General features: G+C 38.0%; 1 long non-coding RNA gene across 1 annotated transcript in view; it reads right to left on the reverse strand.

Annotated features, from left to right (window-relative positions):
- Positions 1-1716: 1716 nt before the first annotated feature.
- The window catches only part of LOC141488427 (uncharacterized), a 94443-nt gene continuing 71662 nt past the window's right edge, over positions 1717-24497 (reverse strand). Inside the window, exons 2-4 of the long non-coding RNA XR_012468678.1 lie at positions 20569-20647; positions 5240-5441; positions 1717-2140 (exon numbers count right to left, since the gene is read on the reverse strand). This is a non-coding gene — a long non-coding RNA (uncharacterized LOC141488427). The remainder of the gene's footprint in view (positions 2141-5239; positions 5442-20568; positions 20648-24497) is intronic.

Genomic DNA, 24497 nt, shown 5'->3' on the forward strand with positions numbered 1-24497 from the left:
CATAGAGGGCCAAGCAATTGGAGAGGTTACTGTGGGATGGGAGGAGGGCCAGTTGGGTCTCTGATCGAAGCTGCAGGCTAGAGCCTCATACAATGGAATAACTATTTTGAGAAATCTAGATCTGCTCTTTCTTTCCCGTTGGGCGGGCTTGAAACTGCATCCCTCATTCTGCTGAAATAATGGCCATAGGATAGCAATTATAGTCATAATGGATCCAGCTTCATAATTCATTAGCCTTGGCTTCCCTGCCATTGATTTATTGTTGGGTAATTAGCTTTACTAGAGACCCAGGGATAACAGAATTCTCCTTATTTACATAATTAAGACATAAAGTTTGTGACTGGGGAGCATCCATGACCCAGAGGGCTAGCAAAGGAGGATAGCAGGGGCTTAGCAGCTATTGTCCTCAAGGATGTCCCATCCATTCTATTTCCCTGATAGGAAGCCACCATTTAAAAGAAAACAGCCACAAATTCCATACAGAGAAGACTTGATCCACTTTGAGCTTTTGCATTTTTCTCTTTGATATTTCCTTTTCAAGAAAGAAATCATTTGGTTTTAAGATCAAGGCAACTGATCTGAGATTTTAAATATGGTTCCAGTTCCTCTGTTACTGCCTTCATATTGTGGGGAAGCCAAAGAGTGCTTGGAATAGCATTCATATGTTCACACTTGTATCAGTAGTTTAGTAGGAAACACATGGATTTGGAATGGAATGACTTGGGTTCAAAATCCCAGCTTTGCCACTTGCTGCTTGTATGATCTAGGACAAACCACTTCTCTCTCTCTCTCTCTCTCCTGTTTCTCCTGTAAAATAAGGAGATTGGATTGGATAATTCTAGTCTTTTCTACTCTATGATCCTCAGTCTTGGAATAGATTTGGAGTCTTAAAGGTCACTTAATTATCCTCTTCTTTCTACAGGTGAGGAACTTTAAGCTCAGAGCAGTAAAGAGACTTGAACCACATCATATTGTTAATACAGTAGTAGAAGCAGGATTTGAACTCAGATTTATTGATTACAGAGCCAGCTATTTTCCTATTGTACCACAAGACAAATGTTGAGTTCTTTCATTTGACTTCTGGATTAATGGTAGAAATGTTTACAATAATGGGACATCCTTAAAGTACAGTTTTCATTTGTCTGGAAGACATATATTTTGATTTGGTTTTTTTTCCTGTGTGTTCTTACACACTTCTTAGATTTATAGGGTGCTTTGAAATTTATAAAGTGATTTTATAAAGTGATTTCATGTGTATTATCTCATTTGATTCTCATAAAAGCTTTATGAGATATGTATAGTAAATATTATTAAACTGATTTTAAAGATAAGCAAACTGAGGTTTACAGAAAAATCAATGGTCTGATCATATTGCCAATGAGGGATCTGAGAACATGAACTGGTCTGATTTCAAGTTCAGTTCACATTCTCTCTAGTCCCCTTGTGGTCAAAAGCAGGTATTCTTTTGTCTTTTTTTTTTTTTTTTGCAAGGCAATGAAGTGTCTTGCCCAAGGTCACACAGCTAGGTAATTATTAAGTGTCTGAGACCGGATTTGAACTCAGGTACTCCTGACTCCAGGGCCATTGGTCTATCCACTGTGCCACTTAGCCGCCCCAGGTATTCTTTTTTTTTTTAGAAAGATTTTATTTATTTTGAATTTTACAATTTTTCCCCTAATCTTGCTTCCCTCCCCCACCCCCCACAGAAGGCAGTCTGTTAGGCTTTACATTGTTTCCATGGTATGCATCGATCTAAGTTGAATATGATGAGAGAGAAATCATATTTTTAAGGAAGAAACAAAGTATAAGAGACAGCAAAATTACATAATGAGATAATTTTTTTAAATTAATATTCTTTGGTCTTTGTTCAAACTCCACAGCTCTTTCTCTGGATACAGATGGTATTCTCCATTGCAGATACCCCAAAGATTGTTGCATTGATGGAATGAGCAAGTCCATTAAGGTTGAGCATCACCCCCATGATGCTGTTAGGGTATACAATGTTCTTCTGGTTCTGTTCATCTCGCTCAGCATCAGTTCACTCAAATCCTTCCAGGTTTCCCTGAATTCCCATCCCTCCTGGTTTCTAACAGAACAAAAATGTTCCATCAAAATCACATATTCTTGAGCAGGTATTCTTCTGTGGTCAGAAACAAATAGGGAAGGTTTGGTTAATAAGGGAAAAAAACTCACTTTATCGAAGTAGAGAGCTCATGCAGATAGAGAAGCTCCATTTTCAGGGTAAGTTTGAGCTCCAAGATCTGACTCTAAATTGATCCCATTGCACTCGGTTGGCTTCACTGAAGCCCCTAACCATTCAAATTGACTCAGATTCAATGGTAACATGAGAGCTAGGTTCTTAGTCATAAGCATAAGATCAACATCAAGTTCTGTAGATTTGTTGGCGGGGTGGGAAGGAGGAAGGGAGTGGAAGAGATTTCTGCCATTCTTTACTCTCCCTTGCTCTTTTCCTTTTCTGTTTCTCAAAATGAACTCCATCTGTTTTCCCTTCTTTTATCTCAGGATACAGCTGGAGAACACAGTCCTTAAACAGATCAGATGGCACCCTACTGAGGGGAAAATGTATTACAACATTTCCCTGGTAATAACTAGCCTTGATTAACTTATGCAAATAGGCTTGCTTACTGCACTTTGAAAAAGAAAATGTTGGGGTTTTGTGGATGACTTGGAGAGGGAGTCTTCTTTCCATTTTGCTGCTCTAACTTGTTGCCATTTTCTATGGACTCTTTGATACTCATAGCCAGGGAGAGGAACAGAAACTGGCAAGTGGGAAAGGGCATCCAACTAATTTGAGTGAAAATGACAAGATTTTCCAAATGTTTTATAAAGGTTATTCATGAAAAATCAGCTTTACTACTTTAGTGTTCATATAGACCAGTCCCTGAGATACTTAAATAAAAATCAACTATGATAGCTCAGTGACAGTTTAGTTATCTGGTTCATAATATGGTGTGTTTAAACATTTTGGAAGTAATGATCAGATAGAATGGAATATTTAAACATGGGCAATAGGAGGATAAGATCCAAATATTTCTGCTCTTTCCTTAATGGAGCAAACTACACTGTTGCTCCCCTCTGTCCACAAGTCCACTCATGCAAGCTTTGGCCTGTCCAAACAGAACAACTACATAAAAGGGTTAGAACATATCTTGGTGCCTCTTCCTTTGTATTGCAACAATCTATGGTTGTCTGCTTCTTGGACTTTTGAAAACCATGACAATCTCATTAGAAATGACCCATTGCCTTCCTGACCCAGAACTGAATTTGATTTCACAAATATTTATTAAGCATCTTCTATATGCAGATCACTGTGCTAGATGTGATAGATATAGAAAATTCTATTGAACTTTTTCATGTGATGTCTAGGAAAGATTTCTTCAAACTTATCTACTACTAGCTTCAAGATCAAATCCATTAGGGTCTAGTGCCCTACCACATGGTGAAAATACAAATCAAGGATTTCAATAATTCATGGGAAAGTTACCAGATATATAGATATATCCTAACTTTAGAGAGCAACATCTTGGATATGGATTCCAAGCTCTACTTTAACTTTCTGCCTTTGTCAGAGAGAGTCCTTGGTTCAATTCAACAAACATTTACTGAATACCTTGTAGGTATAAATTCTTCAAGATATGAATATAAAAGGTCTTTTCTTTCAAAGAGCTTACAATGTGTACTTGTTCACTGGCACAGACTGCTATAATATGAGGAAAGGTAATAAATAAAGCTTTAGAGTCTATAAAGCTTTATGCATTGAACCTGTAGTCTGTGAATTGCCCTCAAAGCCTATATTATTACAATTAATTATTCTATTAATTGGTAATATGAGTTATATTTTAGTCATAAATAAATATTAAATTTTATATGTGGCCCTTGACAAGTTTTTGTTGGGCAATGCAGCCCAGAAGAGCTAAAAGGTTGGATATTCATGCTTTAGACAGTGCTAGCAGTTTTTTGATCTAGAACTTTAATTTCATTGGTGTCAGGAACTTCCAACTTCCCTATAGCATCATATATTATTTATTTTTCTGCAGCTTATGGTCAAAGGGACTTTCCCAGGACATTGGGAGGTAAAATTACTTAAGTGGTTAGTGTTACTCACAGAAAATATGTGACAGAAGTGAGATTTGGACCCTAGACTTCTTGACATTAAGGCTGACTCTTTATCCAATATGTAATGCTGACTTTCAGAACCAGCAGATTAAGGAAGGGAAAATCAAATTTAGAGACAGAAACAGAGGTCAAGGAAAGTTTCATGAAAACCTGATCTAAGTTGAGCCTTGATAACTATTAGACCCTTCTTAACTGGACTTCCAGTCAACATTCTTTCTAGCAAGCTGTTGGCACTCATGCTCCAGATTGATTCATTCACTAAAAATGTTCTCTTTTTCTTGAGGGACAACCAGACCTTTCCCTTTCCCTATCCTATTTCCTCAGCATAGATTATTGTATCATTAAGCAGCTCATTTCCCATCTCCTTCATAGAAGGATTTGGGGTCTAATTTGCCTGTTCCCCTACATGGGAGTACCTAAGGAATATCTGATTTCTTTTCTAGTTCCTTTCTAATTCAGCTTGACCAATGCAAGGAAGAGTGTATCATTTCCATTCTATGTATAATATTGCATAACCAGTGCTTTTGTTCATGCTGAATGGCTACACTGCTCAATGTGACAGAACTGTCTTTGTTCTCAACCCCCCTGTTGTATGGCAACAATCCTGTTGTATGGCACTCTGAAAACCAGACTGAGTTGGCTGGAAATGTATATGCAGTACCTCAGAAACCTGCTATTATTGGCATTTTTTAAAAATGCCCATTATTGACATCTTCTCCTGTCTGCCCAGGAACTGCTTTAGGGGCCCTACCAATTTGTGAGCTATAGAGATTAATGAGCTGCTTAGCTTCAGCACTATAGATAGCATCTTGGACAGCTGCACAGTCTTACCTGGACAGAATTGGATTTCCCTATTAGAACAGTTTTCTTTATCACAGCTGAGATCTTAAGAGGTCAATGCTTTCTCCATTCCATTGCCTTCAGGCAAAATTATTCCTAAAACTGCCCAATATTTCTGAGTGTAGTGATTTAAGTGCTGGTTTTGAATCCTGACTCTGTCCCTTATTAACCTGCTTGAGCTTTAGTTTCCTAATCTATAAAATGGATTGCCTATCTTATAAGGGCTTTTTAAGACTTAAATGAAGATTTAATTAAGACTTACATTTCAGCTCTTGTTATTCTCGAAGAGTTGTCGGGAAGTGTCCACGACTTGTACTTTCCAATCTCAACTTGACTTCTCTCCCACAATCTGTTCCAAATTTACATGCCTTCTGGTTGATGGGGATATATAGATGGTGGATAAGGCCCTTATAAGATGCCTTATAGTTCCATCTGCTCTTCAGCTCACTCAGTTGAAGGCAATTCTGATTTCCAAGAAGAATAAATAAAAAAGGATTAAGTTTATAAGATCACTCTCATGTCTAGAGATCCTCCTCTATAGCAGACACAGTTTCTACTCTAAGAAACAGTATAGTTTCAGGAGTTGATTGCCAAATAGATTCAAATCAGCAAGCATGTATTAAGTACCTACTATATGCCAAATAGGGAAACAAAAACAAAATAGTCTATGCCATCAAAGAGCTTATGTTCTATTAGGAAAAATAACATATACATAGATAAGTAAATACAAAGTAATTTGAGAGGCACTAGCAATTGAGGTAGATCAGGAATGGTTTTGTGTAAGAGATAAAACTTGAATTGAGCTTTGAAGAGAGATAGGAATTCCAAGTATGCAGGAAAGAGAGTTATGTGATGTCAGTCTGGAAACATAAGCTGGTGCAAAGGAGTCAATGTGTGACCCATAACACTCCCCAATGTGGTCAAATCAAAATGAAATGGAATTGGGAAATAATAAAATAAGCTTAAATGCAATAAACCACTGATAATGTTAATATGTGCTTTTCCTTTGTCAATATGCAGGCAGGGATACTTATGTATGATCTAGTAGCTCTATTTCTATTTGAGTTTGACCCCACTGGGATAGAGCAAGATTGTGAGGGGATATCTAATGCCAAAAACAGTCATTTGTATTTATTCCTAAAAGCAAAAGGGAATTGCTGAAGCTTTTTGAGCATGGATGTGACATGATCATATTTATACTTTAAGAAAATCAATTTGGCAGCTATGTGGAGATAGGATTAGAATAAAAATGCTGGATTCAAGGAGATTAAGTAGGAGGTTTCACAGATATTCATATAAGATGAAGACCTGAATGAAAGTTAGTGGTCCTGTAAGAAGAGTTGATATAGATGAGAAAGAGGTTCTAGAGGCAAAAATCAGCAAAAATTGATAAATAATTGAGTATGGAGTGACTGAGAATGAGGTTGATTCTAAGGTTTAATAGATATATCTAAACATTGCCTCTAAATCTCTAAGCAGCAATGAAGGAGTAAAAGTTTCAGCATCATGCCTGGAATAATTGGATTTCTAGGTCCCAAACTTGACCGTAACCTTTTTCTGATAACCCTGTTAACATACATAACACCTTTGTTGCTAGCTCAGGAAATTGTATGATGGATGTCCATTTGAGAATTGGGACTTAGGAATTATAGGGTTCAAGTCTCAAGGAAACAAATGAATTATACAGTTTATTGGAACATGGATAAATCAGAGGTGAAGGGGAAATTTTAACCTCACGCTTGCAACAGGCATGTACCTACCTAACACTTTTAACTGGATCTATGAAAACATGACAAAACAACAGTACAAGGATAAGTTAATCCCATAAAATCAATGTTATTTGTACACTTCAGGGTAGACAACATTTGGACTATTAAACTTAAAATTCAGAGACAGCATGAAGAGACTGTAGAGCATAGAAAGTTGACCTTGAAATCAGTAAGACCTGAGTTTAAAGTCTGCCAGTTACTGGCTGCGTGACTCTGGGCAAGCTACTTACCTTCCTAGACCTTTAGGTAACTCCCTTAAGACTACATTGCAGGGGCGGAGCCAAGATGGAGACAAGAAGGGATCAAGTCTTAGGAGCTCTCTGATAAAATTCATCAGCTAAGGACTCTAACTAAACTTTCGAGAGACAGAACCCACAAAGGGACCCAGTGAGGCAGTTCTCCTACTCAAGGTAACCTGGAAAAGAGCAGAAAGGCTCTGCTCCCCAGGGTCGGAGAGGTGGCCTGCCAGAGGGGTGGCCAACCAGAGCCAAAGAACCTCAGCCTCCCCGAGGCAACCGCAGGGCGCTGGGGGTCTCAGCTCACAGCAGTGAGTCTGAGGAGGGGAGTTTCCTGAGCTGCACCCCGAGGAGCACTGGGCACAAAGTGGGGGAACAGTGGGGGACCTCTACCAGAGCGAGCACATGGAGCCCAGCCTTTAGGGCACACAGCAAGCAGCATAGTCTTTCCCCAGCCCTGATCCAGGAAACAGAAGCAGATGAGCCCGGAGCCCCCAGGGCATGAGCCCATTGAGCTGAGGGAGGGGAGTGAAGAGAGACTGCCTAGCTCTGTCCTCTGCCCCTGAAACAGGACTCTGGGGCTCTGACCACATTCAGATCCTGATCCTAGTCTAGGCCCCCCCATAGAACAGCAGCCCCCCCCACATCAGCCCCTTGGCAGAGGGGGGGCGCTTATGGTCATTCACAGACCAGGAGGGAGGACAGAACCTCACACACTGAGACCCTTGTGGGAGTGTCCCAAAAGCTCAAGAAACACCCCAAACCAGGCCCAGGCTGGGAAAATGAGCAAGCAGAGAAACAAAAAGAAGACTATTGAGAAATATTTTGCAAATGAGCCCAAGAAGGACCAAAATACTCAGTCTGAAGATGAGGAAGCACAAGCTCCTGCATCTAAAGACTACAAGAAAAAAACAGACATTGGGCTCAGGCTATGATAGAGCTCAAAAAAGACTTTGAAAATCAAATGAGGGAGTTGGAAGAAAAACTGGGAAAAGAAAGGAGATGCAGGAAAAACATGAAAATGAAGTCAGCAGCTTAGTCAAGGAAATCCAAAAAAATGCTGAACAAAATAGCATGCTAAAAAACAGCTTAGGTCAAACGGATAGAACAGTTCAAAAAGTTATTGAGAAGAATGCTTTAAAAAGCAAAATTGGCCAGATGGAAAAAGAGATAAGAAAACTCTCTGAGGAGAACAAATCCTTCAGACAAAGAATAGAATTCAGGGATATTAATGAATTTAACAGAAATCAGAAATCAATACTTCAAAACCAAAAAAATGAAAAATTAGAAGAAAATGTGAAATATCTCATTGAAAAAACAACTGATATGGAAAACAGACTTAGGAAAGATAATTTAAAAATTATTGGAATACCTGAAAGTCATGATCAGGAAAAGAGCCTTGACATCATTTTCAAAGAATTACTACAGGAAAATTGCCCTGATATTCTAGAAGCAGAGGGCAAAATAGAAATGGAGAGAATCCACCGATCCCCCAGAGAAAGAGATCCCAAAAAACAAACCCCTAGGAATATTATAGCCAATTTCCAGAACTCCCAAGTCAAAGAGAAAATATTACAAGCAGCCAGGACACAATTCAGATATCGTGGAGCTGCAGTCAGGATCACACAGGACTTAGCAGCAGCTACATTGGAAGCTCGTAGGGCTTGGAATACAATATACTGGAAGGCAAGAGAGCTTAGAATGCAGCCAAGAATGAACTACCCAGAAAGGCTGAATGTCCTCTTCCAAGGAAAAAGATGGACTTTCAATGAACCAGGGGAATTTCAAAGGTTCCTTTTGGAATGGCCAGAGCTGAACAGAAGGTTTGATCTTCAGATACAGGACTCAGGTGAAGCATGGAGATTGGAGGAGAGGGGGAAAATATGAGGGACCTTAATGAGGATGAACTGCATGTATTCCTGCATAGAAAAATGGCACTCATAATACTCATATGAACCTTCTCAGTTAATAGAGCAGGTAGAGAGAGCTTTTATAGTGGAAGCACAGGAGAAAGCTGAATTCGAAGATAAAATATGGTGTAAAAATGGAGTCAATAGAAAAAAAAGGGAAATGGAATGGGATAAAGAAAAAGGAGAGGGGGAATAGTCCAAGATATTTCACATAAGATTTTTTTTTATTACAATGAGCTATTGCAATGATATGGAAGGGGGGAGGCAATGGGGGAATGAGGGAAACTTTGCTCTCAACAGAGATGGCTAGGAGAGGAAACAGCAAATATACTCAATGGGATATAGACATCTGGAGTAAGAAGGAGGGGGGAGCAGGGGGAAGGGGTGTGGATGTGAATAAAGGAGGAGAGGATGGACCATGGGGGAAGTATGGCCAGATATAACACATTTTCTTTCTTACTTCTTGCAAGGGGCTGGGAATGGAAGGCCTGCCCAGGACCACAGGGCCAGGTGGATTCTGGGCCTAAGGGGTGGTATGGGGGCTCAAGGCTTCTTGGCCCTGGGACCAGGGATCTGTCAGCTGTGCCACTCAGCTACCCTACAGCAGAGTCATAGTGAAAGGAGAGAGAAAATAGAGTACATGGTACTGGAGAAATAAGAAAGGAGGGAGTTGGGATCAGCAATGGCAACGGTGGAAAAATATGGAAATAACTTTTGTGATGGACTTATCATAAAGAATGAGATCCACCCATGACAGAGTTGTTGGTGTTGGAACAAAGACTCAAGCACATTTTTTGTTATGATTATTTGGGGGAGGGTGCAGGGCAAATAGGGCTGGATGGCCTGCCTGGGGCCACATAGTGGGGTGATCTTTGGGTGTCTGGGGCCGGATTTGGACCCAGGTGCTCCTGGCTCAAGGGCCAATGCTCTGTCTGCCACCCAGCCACCCCTACTATTATTACTATTTTATTTTATTTTGGGTCTTTTTTTCTTTCTTTTTTTTTTTTTTTGGTTTTTGCAGGGCAGTGGGGATCAGGTGGCTTGCATGTCACACGGCTGGGTGATTGTTGGGTTTACGAGGCTGGATGTAGACTCGGGTGCTCGTGGCTCCAGGGCTGGTGCTTCGTCCATTGCGCCACCTGGCCATACCTACAATTATTGCTATTATTATTTTTATTTGTTTCCTCTCCCCTTTACTTTTTTCGCCCAAACAAGTCTATCTATATTCATGGGGGAGGAGGAGGGGTATTTTGTTTACTTGTAAACAAGAATATTTTATTAATATAAAAAAAATTTGTACAAGATGAGAATAAAAAAATAAATTTAAAAGAAAAAAAGACTACATTGCAGAGAAGATGCCATCAGCTTTGGGAACAGAAGTTTTTTTTTTCATTCAGAAATTACTTATACCAGTGTAATCACAGTTTTGAATAGCTATACATAAACTTAAAATAAGAAATAGATAAGAGATGAGTCAAGGTGATAGTTGGCTATAAATTTGGAAAAATATTTCCCCAGGGCTCTGTAGCTTTCTTCTGATAGGCCAGATAATAGGACCTAGGTCTAGAGATGGAGAAGACTTAAGAGGTCAAACTTTCCCCCTTATCTTACAGATGAAGAAACTGAGGTTAAATGACTTGTTCAAGATCACACAAGTAGTGTTTGATGATAAAACCTTAACCCAAGGTTTCTGATTCCAGAGTCAGTGTTTTTTCACTATAGCATGCTCCCTCCCTTCTCTACTTTTTTTTAAATTAAGTTTTATTTATTTAAGGCAATAGGGTTAAGTGATTTAACCAAGGTCACACAGCTAGGCAATTATTAAGTGACTGGGGTCACATTTGAACTCAGGTCCTCCTGACTCCAGGTCTGGTGCTCTATTCACTGTGCCATCTAGCTTCCCCCTCCCTTCCCTACCTTCTATCAATCAAAGGGGTCAGTATGTAAGTAGAAGTGTGTTTTCATGAAGAAAATGGAATTTGATTACTGAATCCTGAAGGATGTTGAGGTTTGTCAAATCCATACCTCTTTAACATCCTCAAACTGTAGTCATCCTATTGTTTTATTCCCTTTAATGTAAGAGATCATTCAACTTCCCAAGGTCAATATTTTTACTTTTAGAGAGCTTTAATTAATTAGAAAGTTTTTACTTATATTAAGTCTAAATTGCCATTACTTGGTTTCCCCATTGCTCTAAGTTCTATCCTCAGGAACTGAGCACAAGCTGTATGATTTCTTTTCCTTGATAAGCTTTCAGGTATTTGAAGACAGCTATCATGTCCCTACTAAGATAACTACTCTTCAAGTTAAATATTTCCCAACTTCTTCAATCACATGGCTTTCATCTGGAGACCTTGCATCATCCTGATTTCCTTTTTCTGGAACACTCTCCAGACTATCAATGTCTCTCCCAACATTCAGAGTTCATAATTGAATAGTCATTTAGAAGTGGAAGGGACCTCCGACATAATCTAGTCTTATCCCCTCATTTGGATGATTAAAGAAACTGAAGGCCAGAGAGGTTAAATGACTTGACAGTAGAATCAGATTGGCTTGACCAAGGCAGATGCAATGCATCTCTTCAAGTAATTTAAGATTTCACTCACTTTTTCTGCTGCCACATCACACTATTGAAACACATCAATTTGGAGCCCCCTAAAATCCTTGCCTCTCTTTCAAGTGTACTGTTACTTAACTATACCTTCTCAACAGGAACATGTGAAGCTGGATTTTTTTTTGGGGGGGGGGAATTATAATGACATTATTTGGGAGCAAGGCTATGCAAGGTGTTGTTTGCAAAGCAAGTTTGCTACTATAAAATTAATCAAGGACCAAAAAGACAAATTGCTCCCTTACCTCAAGTCTCAGTTTCCTCCTCTAAAATGAGGTTGGAACAGGTGGTTTATAGGATTCCTTCCAACTCCAAGCTCCCTCTGACTTTCATCAGCTGTGGGAAAATCTGAAGTCCACACAGCTCCTCTAAGCAAAAGCCCAATGAAATTCAAGATCTAATAGGCTATGAGACTCCTAAGCTTTTTCAACTGCCCCTCAATTCTCAGTTTATAAGGTTTTGCAAATTTTTTTAGGTTTTTTTTTGCAAGGCAAATGGGGTCAAGTGGCTTGCCCAAGGCCACACAGCTAAGTAATTATTAAGTGTCTGAGGTCAAATTTGAACTCAGGTACTCCTGGCTCCAGGGCCGGTACTCTATCCACTGTGCCACCTAGCCACCCCAATTTTTGTCAATTTTTTTTATCTTTATGGTTTTTAATCCCATGCTGGAGGAAAAGGGAGAAAAAGAAATAAAGGTGGAGCATATCAATCAGCAGCATCTTGAGAAAGACTCAAAAGGTTCAGCTCCCCAGTTCAGCTACCCAGATAAGGTAAAACTTCAGATTTCTTGTCAACTCTTTCAAGAAAGATCCAAAGCAGGTTTGGTTCTAGAGTTTAGAAGGAATGTATTGTGGAATAAGTGCTAAAGTGGAATAAAAAGGTCTGAATTCAGATCCTGCTTCTGCCTCTTAATACTTGGACAGCCTTGGGCAAATCACTTTTCTCTTGATAGAAATTTCCTCCCCTATTAAATAAAAGAAATAAATTTGATATCCCCCGAAGTCCTTTCCAATTCTAAATTTGGGATGCTCTGATCCTTTGGATTCTATGTCTTCTTTCCTATTCTCCCATAACTCATCCTAATGTTTGTTCCACACCTCAGATTTTGTCAAGAACTTGGATATTTGGTTTGTTTCTCATTCAATTTTTTTGCTACTTATAAATCCCCTAAGAGAGTCAGATGGGGAAGAGATGAAGTGAAGAAGTGGCATCTAATCTGGAAGGTCTGAGAGAAGAGGTGGGGAATAGGACTTTGAAATAGTATATAAGGGAAAGTGACTCATGTTCCCTTCTGAATGATAAGGTAGGGGAACTTGGAAAGAAGCAGAATAGTATCACAAGGTATCCACACAGGAAATTATCAGAGGTTCTAGAAAGGCCCATCCTCCTGCCCAAAGAGCCAACTCACTTCAGGAAATTACAAGGGCAAAGAGATTTTCAGGGTTCTTAGGAGTGTGGAGAGGAGAAAGAGACAGATCACAAAGATGAATTTTTTTAAGCCTCATTTGTTTCTGAATAGAACCAGCCGGTTTTTGGTGCATTGCCTAATAATAGTCTTTTTCCTGGATGGGGTCTGGTAAATAAAAAAATTAAAAAACCAGTTATTATAATAACAATTATGATAATAAATAAAACAATGTTATCTACTAAGGAGGGTTATTAGGGTTAAAGAAAAGCCTGAGTGCCTAAGAGGAAAACTGCTTAGCACCTCTCTTTCTATAATGATGACTAATTTGAAATTTCAAATGCCTTTCACTCAGAGAATGTCAGAACTGAAAAAGACTTCAGAAATCATTGAGTTCAATACCCCACATTTTATAGATGAGAAAACTAAGCCATAGAATAATCAAACTAGCTGCACAAGGTCACAAAGTATGTAGAGGCGGAGCTAAAACTCTGCCTCAGTTTACCTGACTCCAATCCACTGCTCTTTCCATTATGCCAACTTGATTAAAATGTACATGAATTGCCTTTGGGTTAGGGAAGAAATTCATTATTCACAAAAGCACTTTCAGAGCTATCTCTGACCAGGAGCAGTCATATGGTATCAGAGGGAAGATTTCAAGCTGCTTCCTATACCCCACAACCCTTCACCATTCAGAATAACTAGCCTCATCATCTTTTCTCTCCTATCCAAATCTTACTTAATCTTCGAAGCATAAATCATTTTACCTCTTTCAACTGAGCCTTCTAAACTCCTCCTTCCACTGATCACTAATTTCTCTGAATTCCAGTAATATTTGCTGTTATAACATCTCTTTCAAATCAATGCATTTCAATTCAATAAACATCAAATGCTAATTAGAGGCTCAACACTGGGCTGGTAATAAAAAGATAATTTTGAGGGCGGCTAAGTTGCTCAGTGGCTAGAGCATCAGCCCTGGAGTCAGGAGTACCTGAGTTCAAATCCGGCCTCAGACACTTAATAATTACCTAGCTGTGTGGCCTTGGGCAAGCCACTTGACCCCATTTGCCTTGCAAAAAATAAAAAAAGATAATTTTTGTCTTCAAGAAGTTTACATTCTACTAGAGGGATACACCAGATATATAAATGCCAGATCAAGTAAAGAGGGAGAGGAGATGACATCAGAATTGAGCCTTAAAAGTAAAAGTTAAGGATTCTAGGAAGTATAAAGAAAAAGTACTTGGAAAGAAAGACCTGTACATTTCATCACAATATCAGAGATTTAGAACTGGAAGAAACATTAAAGTCATCAATTCCCAATTCCCTTTGGATAAGGAAAGTTAGGTCCAGAGTGGGTGACTTGCTTTAGTGTTGGAAATAGATTTTGAACCCAGGTCTTCCTGACTCTAGAATTGTTATTTAATTGTTTTGTACAAGCATATCTTGTCTTTACAATTCGACTTTAATTTTTGTGGAGGGGATCCTATTTTATGCTTTATAGCTACACTTAAGAGTTTAGCATATAGGGGGTGGTGAATGCTTCTCTTTCAATAAAATCAAAGCATAGATGGGGGAGTGATAAATACTTTTTCAATTAAATAAAAGCTTAGATAAACTTATATGTGGGCGGTAAATAATATGAAGTATTCATCTTAGGGAGCAGGATGTGCAATATTTCCATCTATCATTTACTCAGAGGTAAGATCAAATAGCTACAAGAAAATCAAATTTATATATAGTGCTATGTTGTGTTTTTTTCTTTCCCTTTAACAACAACCATTTTCCTTTCTCTTTATAAAAAATATAAACCCAAATGTATTTTGTGTTTTTTAAAAAGCACTTTTATTTCCAGAATTTATCATCTAATCTAAGATTTTATTTTTTGCTCTCTCATCGAAAGACTTCATTTCTGTCTTTTCCCCTTTTCCCTATCCTGATCTGGATATCTTCCATACCAGCATGCAGACTAATGACTTCTCAGCTCTGTGCAGAAGCTGTAAGATTCCTCCCCTGATGAGAGGTAATTCTGAGTCATTCTGTTTCCCAGGTTGAGAGAACTGGATTAATAGGAAGAAATGATTCAGTGATGACCTTAGCGTGTTGATTGATGGGTTTACATAATAGAGTGATGGGGTGGAGTGAAGATGTTCCCTCTCCCTCATTTTTGTCACTAGTTTTTCCTCTATAAGCTATCTGATCTTCTTGGTGCTCCTGGGGTTAAATGACATATCCAACCCTTTGGACCCCAAGTCCTGCCAGACTGAACTATTACTGAATTGTGTTGTGAATTAATCATCAAATTCCAAATTGGTTTGGGTTTTTCCCTTTTTCCATCTCTCCTTTCCTATCAGGAACCTCATTCTCCATCCGTGAAATGTGCTGACAATTGGGCAGTAGGCAAAACCGCCTGCAAATTAAAAATGAGGTAGAAGAGATCAGGCTCATACTTCCAGGCAATTATTAGCTTCTCCTCAGAGGGAGGGAAGGGGAGGGGAGATGGGGGTGGGAGGAAGGAAAGGGAGAATGGAGGAAGACCTCTCATTTCCCTGGAAATATTATTTTGCCAATAATGGAAATTAAAGATGCTGATAAGAGGCTTTGATCCTTCATATTAGCTCTATTTGACCTTAGAGTCTTCTTTAATTTCATTTAATGTGAGCTGCTAATTCCTTCCCCTTTCAGATTACCTTCATCTGTTCTGTGTAGATCTTATCTGAAGATAGTTATTTACATGATGTAATTGGACAAGAGTCCCTTGAAGACAGGTGCTATTTCTGCCAATCTTTGAATTCCAAAAACTTAGCACAGTGTCCATTACATAGCAAACACTTAAAAATGCTTGTGTGAGTGGGTGGGGAACTAATATATTTTCTTATCACCTTATACAGTTGTATTATACATTGCCATTTTCAAAGTATTTTCACATCTTTTATATCCTTCCTTGTGAGGTAGACAGTGCAGGTACCATCATCTTCATTTTAGATTCTGAGAAACAAAGACCCAGAAAAATTAGGTTAACTTGCTCAAGGTCACATGGCAAGTTAATAGCAGAGATGGGCATAAATAAGGTTTCTTGGGTCCTTGTTTTTTACTCCCTCTTCTAATGACATGAGGAGAATACAAGTACACATGTATACACACACACACACACACACACACACACACACACACACACACACAAACAAATTCCTTGACTCTGGCTCATTAGGACAGCCTTCCTCATGAAAGGATAGGGCTGTCACCTGAAATTTCACCCATTATCACCAATTATCACCACCATCTTAGTCAGTCAACGATCAAGAGGATGAAATGCTTGCAACATTGCCATCTACCCCATCAGAACTTGCATTATTATGTTTAGGTCTCGGTTCCCCCATTTTAAGAACAAAAACAACAAGCTGAAGAGCCTTTAGGAGAGAATGATAATAATAACAAGGAGATTGAAGACCAAGACAGGCACAGATCTTTTGAAAGAATGGGGGATGCTCAACCTGGAAAAGAGAATATTGAAGGAGGAATTAATTTGATTCTGCTTGGCCCCCAAGAAAAAACTAGGAGTAATATTGGAAGCCTCTAATTCTGAGCTTTCACTGCAGAAAAGTAGGTTTTGGTTAACTTCAATTATGTGAGCAGTTGGACTAAATGATACATGAGCTGATTTTACAATGTCCCTTTCAACTTGAATGTTCTACTTTGTATTAAGAGTGGATTGTAGAAGAAGTAGAACACTAACAAAAAGAGAAATCAGGGAAGATTTTGTGGAGAAAGCACCCAAACTGAGTTTGATGGAATATAAAGGTTATGAAAAGTGAAAATGAGAGCAGAAGATAATCCAGGTTTGCAGAATATCTTGTATGGGTGCACAAGGGTGGTAGGCAAAATATTGAGTCAGATTTGACTGGAAGACCAAAGGGGTGTGATATGGAAGAAAAATAGAAATTTGGGATGGAGCCAGATCATGGAACATCATCAATTCTATGTGAAGGAATTTACATTGTAGCCCAGATGAGGCAATAAGGAATAATTGACAGAAGGAATAATGTGACTTGATCTGCATTTTAGGAAGATGATTTTTGGCAATCCTGTGGAGGATAGATTGAAGAAAGGAGAGAGTGGAAGCAGGGAGACCCCTCAAGAGCTATTAGGTATCAAGAAATGATGGCAAATGCCCAAAGGGCAATAAAACTGTGCATTCTCTTTGATCCAACAGAACCTCTGTATCCCAAAGAGAAAATAACAAAGGGGAAAAGGCCTGCATGTCCAAAAATATTTATAGCATCTCTTTTTTGTAGTGATAAAGAGAAGATACTTATCAATTAGGGAATGGCTAAACAAATTATGATATATGAATGTGATAGAGTACTATCATTCTATAAGAAATCATGCGTAGTTAGATTCAGAAAAGCTTGAAAAATTTACAAGAACTGATAATGAGTGAAGTGAATAGAACCAGGACAACATTGTACACATTAATAGCAACACTATGAGATGATCAACTACAATGAACTCAGATCCTCTCAGCAGTTCAGTGATCAAGGACAATTCTAAAAGACTTGTGATAGAAAATATCATCCACATCCAGAGGAAAACTATGGAGTCTGGACATGTACCAAAGCATACGATTTTCATTTTTTAAAACTTGATTTATGTTTATCTTTCTTCCTCAAGGATTTTCCTCTTTAGTTCTGATTCTTTTTTTCACAATATGACTAACATAGAAATGTTTAATATGATTGGACACGTATAACCTGTATCAGATTACTTGCTCTCAAGGGGAGGGAGGGAAAGGAAAGTGGTATAAAAATGTAGAACCCAGAAGCTTAAAAAAAGATGAATGTTGAAAACTATCTTTGCACATAATTAGAAAAAATAAAATGATACAAAATGAAAAAAAGAGATGATGATGAGGTAAACCTTACCAAGGCTGTGACTAGGCAAATAGAAGACAAATATAAGAGATTTTGTTGAGGAAGAATTACAGAATTTATCAAATAATTGGATAAAATAATGAGGAAGAGGGAAGAGTCAAAGATGACCTTGTTTTTACAAACCAAGGTGACAAAGAAAATGGTGGTAATGTCAAATCAAGTTGTGGACTTGATAAAGTTGACATACCATCAGGACACTGAAGGGCAGAAGGCATTCATAAATGGATAATTGGAGTTCAGAATAGTGCACTTAGGAATAAATATATAGACTTGGATTCATTAGTAAAATCCTGAGATCAACAAAAATCTTAGGGGACATCCATATTTAAGGGGTAGGAAGGAAGGAAGCTGTTATTCAGTAAAATAAATTGTTGTTGTTGTTCATCCTTCATTCTCAAAAGGGACCAATGACATCTAGAGGTTCATGTCTTGATTTGGCTAAGAACTGAATTTAATTGAGGCAGGCTGTGCAAAGGCATCAGCCTCATTCTTTCCTTCAGAAACATTGGAATCTATTGACAAGACAAAGTATCCAGCACAGGATATTAAGGAGTTGGGTGAGAGGAGAGATAACAGTCATGGAAATAAAGATATGAGAGACTTCTTAGGAGGGGGAAAAGGTTCTCAACTACTTCACTGGTCATGGATTGAATCATAAAGTCATAGACTTTCATCCAGACTTTGCCCATACAACAATGCCATCCACAACAACCTTGACAATTGGTCAGTCAGTCCTTTATTCAAAGCTTCCAGTGAAGAAAAGTCAGTGCCTTGATGTAACCCATTCTGCTTTTGACTGGTTCTGATTGTTGTGAGTTTTCTTTATAGCAAACTAAACCTGTTCCTTTTTAGCTTGCATCTATTAGTTCTACCATCTTCTTTCATACCAAACAAATCTAATCTTTTCTCCACTTGGTATCCCTTTAAATACTTGAAGACGGTAGTATACTACTTGTAATAGCTCCAGAGTCAAATGGCCTAGCTATAGGTCTTGATGTTGTCACTTAATACATACGTAATAATGGGCAAGTCAATTAGCCTATCTAGAACTCATTTTCCTCATTTCTAAAATGAATGGATTGAATTAGATGACCACTGAGTCCCTTTCACAATTTTTTAATCTAGGATCTCATATTCTCCCATCAAAATTTCTCTTCTCTGGGCTAAATGTCTCCAGTCAATTCCTTCAATCAATTATAATTTGGAATAATCTCAAGACCAATCATAAAACTTAGCATAGTAGACAGAGCACTAGATTTGAAGGCAGAATGACTCCTGCCTCCATCTCATCTTTATAACACTGGAAATATCATTTAACCTTTCTCTCAGTTTTGATCTTCTCATTCAGAAAATGAAGATGATAATAATTTCTATATTGTAGGTTTATCATGACTATCAAATAAGATAATATGTGTAAAATGCCTTGCAAACATTAGGTTGCTGAACTGTTGTTATTATGCTAGCTGTGCTTCTCTGGATTTATCTAGTTTATAAAAATCTTTCTAAAATGTGGTACCAAGAACTGAACATAATAAGATGTCTTATTAGTAGCTACTGGCTAGGTGGCTTAGCGAATAAAGTGTCAGGCCTGAAGTTAGAGAGAATCACCTTCGTAAGTTTAAATCTGATACTAACTAGTTGTGTGACCCTGGGCAAGTCACATCACCTTTTTTGCCTCAGTTTCCTCATAAGTAAAATGAGCTGGAGAAGGAAATGGTAAACCACTCCAGTATCCCTGACAAGGAAACCCCAAATGGAGTCACAAAGAGACAAACAAGTCAGATATGACTGAAAAATAATTAATAACAACAAAACATTCTGGCTCTTGTATATCATTGTTTTTAAGAAATGGAGAATATAATCCCTGCCCCCCCCTTTTTTTAACTACCATATCCCAGAACTGACTCATATTGTACTTAAGGTCCACTAAAACTCTTGGATCATTTTAAAACTATTTAGCCATGTCTCTCTCATCTTGTCCTTGTGAGGTTGATTTTTTTGAATCTAAGTTTAAGACTTTGCATTTATTCTCAGCTGAATTTCATCATATTCAATTTATTCTAATTATTTGTCCTCTAGGATTCTTTTGGAATGTTAACTGGCATGCTTGCTTTGGAATGTTATCTGAAATGCTAGAATAATCACTGACAAATGTGATAAGCATTGCTTCTCTATCCTTATTCAAACAATTAATAAAATGCCAAGTTTCTAACCCAAATATTAATTACAGATCCCAGAGTGTTCCCTAAAGAAGTTCTTAACTCTGCATCCTATATCCCCTTGGCAGTCTGATGAAGCCCATGGACCTATTCTCAGAATAAGGTTTTAAATGAATAAAATAAAATACAAAAGATTACTAAGGGAACCAATTATATTGAAATAAAGTCATTATTTTTCCTATCCAAGTTTACAAACTCCCTGAAACACATCTATAGACCCCTTCAGAGTGTGTAGATCCAAATTAACAACTCCTGCCCTATAGACTTGGGTATTCCCTGACTCCATGTTCAATGCTCAAGTTATGATTGATCCTAACTGCCATGATTTTACAACAATCACTTACAGAGCTATTCTCCCTAGTCCTAACCAAGATTACTGACAATGGCTTAACAATCATATCTGCCAGTTCTTTTAGCAGAAAGAAGTGGAACTATGAAAAGTAGGGTTCCTCTCACCCCATGACATCTCCATGCTACACGTGGGGAACAATGTAGCTCAGTACATATACTTACTTTGTTGCCACTCTATCCAGGTTCCCATCCCCAAGAAGTGCAAGCTAGGTTTGGACCCTTCCCTTGTGTAAGTTCAAACCTGTCAAAATAAAAATCCATTACTTTCTGCATTCCTGCGAAGGTCCCACTATCAAAGTGCTGGAGAAGACTGGGAAAGGTCATAAAAAGAAAAGATAAAAGGGAAATATAATAAAAGGTGGAGGACAGGCCATAGTTGAGCTGGTTAGTATTTTTTTTAACATCAAGTGACACCTTATTGGAACAGAAAACAATTACAAAGTAAGGCAATAGAACATAAGATCTCTTTTTGGAAGAGGGACAATGAGCACCTAGTATGTTAGAAGAAATCATCTTTTGGGACTTCCTCTTTTGCAAACATTTACCATAATGAATGCATTTTAAAATATACCCCTGAGTAGCCACCACTGGAGTAGCCAAGCTCTTGAATTAGTTAACTATAATGTCAAGATTAGGAAGGGAAAAAGTAAGACCACACTAGGGATGGCCATCTCCTGGACCTGGAATGCATTCCCTCTTCTCCTCTACCTCAAAGATTCCCTTACTTCTTTCATGACTCAGCTTAATCATCACCTTCAAACATAAACCTTTTCCTGATCTTACTCTGCCCCTTCTAGCCCCCCCTTTTTTAGCAATTCAAATTTATTTATTTATTTTTGAATTTTACAATTTTTCTCCTAATCTCACTTCCCTCCCCCTACCCCCCCTACAGAAGGCATTCTGTTAGTCTTTACATTGTTTCTATGCTATACACTTATCTAAATTGAATGTATTGAGAGAGAAATAATATCCTTAAGGAAAAAATATAAGAGATGGCAAAATTACATAATAAGATAATGTTTTTTTAAAAAAATTAAAGGTAATAGTCTTTGGTCTTGTTCAAATCCCACAATTCTTTCTCTGGCTACAGATAGTATTCTCCATCACAAATATCCCAAAATTGTCCCTGATTGTTGCACTGATGGAATGAGCAAGTCCATTAAGGTTGATCATCAACTCTAGGGCCCTCTCTTTCTAAACAACTGTGCATTTTATTGGGAATATTTTTAAATATGCATATTATAAATATGCATATTGGTAGTTTGCATTAGAAAGCAAGCTCCTTGAGAACAGAGACTATTTCATTTTTGTCCTCGTTTCCATTCCCTCTGAGTGCCTAGCAATATGCCAGACACACAGTCAGAGTGTAATAAATGCTTGTTGATTCATTAATAAATTAAAGTGCTATGCTAATGACTCAGACTAAAAAGACAGAAATTAAGGACAGTCATTGCTCTCAACAAAGATTTGCTCTTGGTTGAAGTCCTCAATTGATTGTGGTAGTCACAGTAATGTTTGTGAAGATCTTGTGATGAAGGATTCAACTAATTCTTGGCAATGGAAAGTTATTTCACTCTTCATCAAAATTCTTATAAATAAAGGAATAGTTTTGGGACCAGAGAGCCATTAGTAAGAAAGGCAGAAATGTTGAGCTGGGGGGAGGTGTCTCCAGTCCTGTGTAGGACATGGAAACTCATAGTCATCATCTGTCTCTTCCAAATTTCCATTGAGGGACTAGAGCTCTCACCTAGACCTGGAGAGCAGTCAGGGACAGCAATGTTTCCTCTTTCCTCTGCAATGATGGCTTTCGTTGAAAGGGGTTGTCTAAAAATGGAAAGTGATACAGATACTGCTTCCACAGAGGGCAATGGGAACCAAGAGGACCAAAGCTGGAGAAAGCTTCAACTTCAATCTCAGTCCTTGGGAGGGATCAGAGGAATATCCCATTTTCTTAGTCTCCTAGAGACTCTCAAAATTTGCCTAAAAGATCAAATTGAGGCAGACAGGCACCAACTAACCCATAGAGAGAAAAATCTAAGTGTTTAGTGGATAAAGTAAATATTTGTTAATAATAAGTAAATAAATTGAATACACCTATATTGACACATCTAACTAGTTACACATCCAAATGATCAGGCAGGTCCAATCACATTTATTATACAAGCAAATATGCATGTTGTAGATTTTTTAATAAAAGAATTAGAATTATATACTTGTGAAATGGTTTTTCTTTGCCCACACAAGAGATATGCTAACAGAAACTGAACGACCACTTATCAGTGTTAGAGAGAAGAGCATTGGTCAAGGTCAAGTGGGACCAATCTGAGGTCTTTTCTCACCCTGGGTTCCTGTGGTTCTGTACTCTTACAAAAGCTTATTGTGATGGATTTAGTGGAATCATAATGGTGCAGTGGGTACAGTGCTGGACCTAGAGTCAGGAAGACTCATCTTCCTGAGTTTAAATTTAGCCTCAGACACTTAGCATGTGACTCTGTACAAGTCATATAACCCAGTTTATCTCAGTTTCCTCATCAATGAAGTGAGATAGAGAGAGAAATAGCAAATCACTCCAGCATCTTTGCCAATAAAATGCAAAACAGGGTGGCAAAAAGTTCAATGAAATGAACTAAATTGAAAAATGAACTAAAAAGGGAATAATATTTTTGAAGCACTTTGTAAATTTAAAGTGCTATACATTAAACTGATAAATTTAAAGTGCTATACATTAAAATGATAAATTTAAAGTATTGATTATATTGATAAATACTAAGGAAATCTGTCCAGTAATTTTTTGGAATATGAAGATGGTCTTCAAGTTGATGTTTAAGAAGAGACACAAGGATGGCACAGCATGTGCTCATTTCTGTACAGTACATCTTTCTCCTTTATTCACCACAATTTAACTTCAATAATATCATACAAATCGTTCTTCCTTTTCTACCCCCAATTATAGGCTCATAGATCTAGACAAGGGAACTCAGATGCCATCTAGTCCAACTCTCCAATTTAGAAGTGAGAAAACTGAGGTACAAAGAAGTTAACACATTTACCCAAGGTCATATAAGAGCATCTATCATTCATACACTTCCAGGAGAGTGGTATTCTTAGAGAGTGAACATCCAAGAGTGAAAACCACACATCTGCATATGTAGTTACACATGTGTGTTTGTCCAGAAACCCTGAGGGTTTCCCCCTGCCAGATTGATTTTGATTTTTGTTTTTTTGACTAGGTCAAAGAGCCCATACTTTGTCTCATTTTTTACCTAGCCTACATCTCTGAAAAGAAATTGCCTCAGTCAAACTTAGACTTGGGAAAGACCTTAGCCTAAAAAGGTCACTGCATCCAGGACCATCTCCAGTTGTCCTGATCAATATCTGACCACTGAACCTAAATAACTCCTGATGGTCTTCTTCAAGAGTAAAGGACAAGCAACAAAATACATCCAAATCATATACACATATATAGATGCACACACAGTCACATTTCTATGTACACATACTTGAGGCAATAAGGTGGCACAGTGGATGGAGTGCTGGGTCTGGAATCAGGAAGACCTGAGTTCAAACACTAATTTAGTCACTATCTGTGAGCCCCAAAGAAAATAATTAAACCTTTACCTTTTTTCATTTTTTTCTCTGTAAAATGAAAAGGTTGTGCTCCATGGCTTCTAAAGTTCCTTCCAGTTCTAAATCTAGGATTTTATGAACAGCATGCATTGCATATCAATATCTACACACATGCTCAAATACTACACTCATGTATGTGTGTATATATGAGATATATATGCACATATATGTATGTATATTATACACAAAAGTAAGCCTATTCCACACTACTTATACTCACATGAAAATGGTCATAGAATAAACTCACTACACACAAATGCACAATATCCCAAAGCACAAAGGTCACACACTACATCCATATTTTCACACATGCATAATACACACATGTGTTGAACTGCTATGTTTATATATACTATAAACACACACATGAAAGTCCTTTGGGGGCACTCAGTTAATTGGATAAACCTTTCAGATCTCTAAGGAAATTCTCTAAGATTACCACTTTAAAAGAGGACCTAACTCAA

Source organism: Macrotis lagotis, chromosome 1 (assembly GCF_037893015.1).
Source record: "Macrotis lagotis isolate mMagLag1 chromosome 1, bilby.v1.9.chrom.fasta, whole genome shotgun sequence".
NCBI lineage: Eukaryota > Metazoa > Chordata > Mammalia > Peramelemorphia > Peramelidae > Macrotis > Macrotis lagotis.